The sequence below is a fragment of the Chelonoidis abingdonii genome, chromosome 12 (genome assembly GCF_003597395.2).
Source record: "Chelonoidis abingdonii isolate Lonesome George chromosome 12, CheloAbing_2.0, whole genome shotgun sequence".
Lineage (NCBI taxonomy): Eukaryota > Metazoa > Chordata > Testudines > Testudinidae > Chelonoidis > Chelonoidis abingdonii.
Window position 1 is genome coordinate 3,535,418 of NC_133780.1, and position 1,356 is coordinate 3,536,773.

Below are 1,356 nucleotides of genomic sequence, written 5' to 3' on the forward strand. Positions count from 1 at the left end.
CAGCCCCCACTCCACCCCTTCTCCCAAATCCCTACACTCGCCTCTTCCTACCCAGATCTGCCCCTCCCCCGATCACGGCCCGTCCCCACTCCTCACCCTCGCCCCCAGAGAGAGGGAGCCAGGGGACATGGCAACCTCCATCACCTCTGGCTAAATCCTGAATAATCACCCGGGATACGAGACTTTGTCATTTCCTTTCCCCCCCGCGCCATTTTCCTTCCTTACCTTTTTTCTTTCCTCTCCTCTCCCTCTTCTGTTGATTTCTGTGTAAGATCCCCCAGCTGGTGTCAATTGGCCATATCTTCACTGAAGTCAATGGGGCCAGATCCCAGCTGGGGTGAATCGATGAAGCTTCGTTGACTTCAGAAGAGCAATACCAATTTACACCACCAGGGCACAGAGCCCGTGACGTTGTTTGTTGCCTATTTAGAGATGTGTTTATCACTGACAGGCACAGCAGGGCGTGGGGATGGACTCAAGAATAGCCCCCCAGTGCGTTGGCTGCTCTCCGTCCTGCCTGCCGCTTGCAACTTCCCTGTGACCTATTTCAGGGCATGGGGTCCAGTTTTGCCCTGTGATTTCTCCCTTTACATGCTCCCCCACTTAGCGTTATGTTCTGACCCACGCTCCAATCCTCTTGCCCTTTCAAAGTGCCAAGCCCTGCAGCTCGCTAGCAGATTGGTTGGCCTCTTGCATCTGAGCAGATCCTGTGGTTTGACAGCTCGAGATGGGGCCAGCACTTTCTCTGCAGTCTTGAGTCCTCAGTCAGATAGAGCGAGTCTGTGGAGGGTCGTTTATTTGTTCTCTTCTTGTCTGGGCAAGCCTGGAAGATGGAGGATGAAGAGGGTTGCACGGTATTAAACCTCCGACGCCAGGAGAAAACCACCACCCGCCTGTCACCAGGGAGGATCCAAGGTACGGACATTAGAAAGTTATGCTTCATGAGCATGTGGCAGGGAAAGAATGAGTGAAGAGCGTAAGTGCAGAGCGTCATTATTCTGATGTGTGTCAGACAGGCTTTTCTTTCACTCTGTGACCAGACATTCCCTGTTCCTGTTCAGAAATGGATATTTGCACTTGAAAGCTGAGATTTTCAATGCTGCCTAAGAGATTTGGACACCCAAATTGAATCAGAATAAATGGGATTTGGACATTCAATTCCCACAGGCTCTAATTTTCAAAGTTGCTTATTGTAAGGGCTGGCTGGACAACAGGAATTCCATTTTTTGAAAAATGTAGTGGTCTCGACATTTGTTTTAATTCTGCAGCAGAACAAAAATAAGATCCTTTGATATAGCAGGGACTTGAGCCTGGCTCCCCCACATCCCAGAAGAAATGCCATAACCACCCCTGAAC

The 1,356-nt window shown here is 50.3% G+C and overlaps 1 protein-coding gene across 1 annotated transcript in view; it reads right to left on the bottom strand.

Annotated features, from left to right (window-relative positions):
• LOC116829178 (killer cell lectin-like receptor subfamily F member 1) overlaps positions 1-838 on the bottom strand; it is a 20,864-nt gene extending 20,026 nt beyond the window's left edge. Inside the window, exon 1 of the mRNA XM_075071710.1 lies at positions 226-838. The gene's annotated coding sequence lies outside the window, so the exon portion shown is untranslated. The remainder of the gene's footprint in view (positions 1-225) is intronic.
• Between the last annotated feature and the right edge of the window lie 518 nt (positions 839-1,356).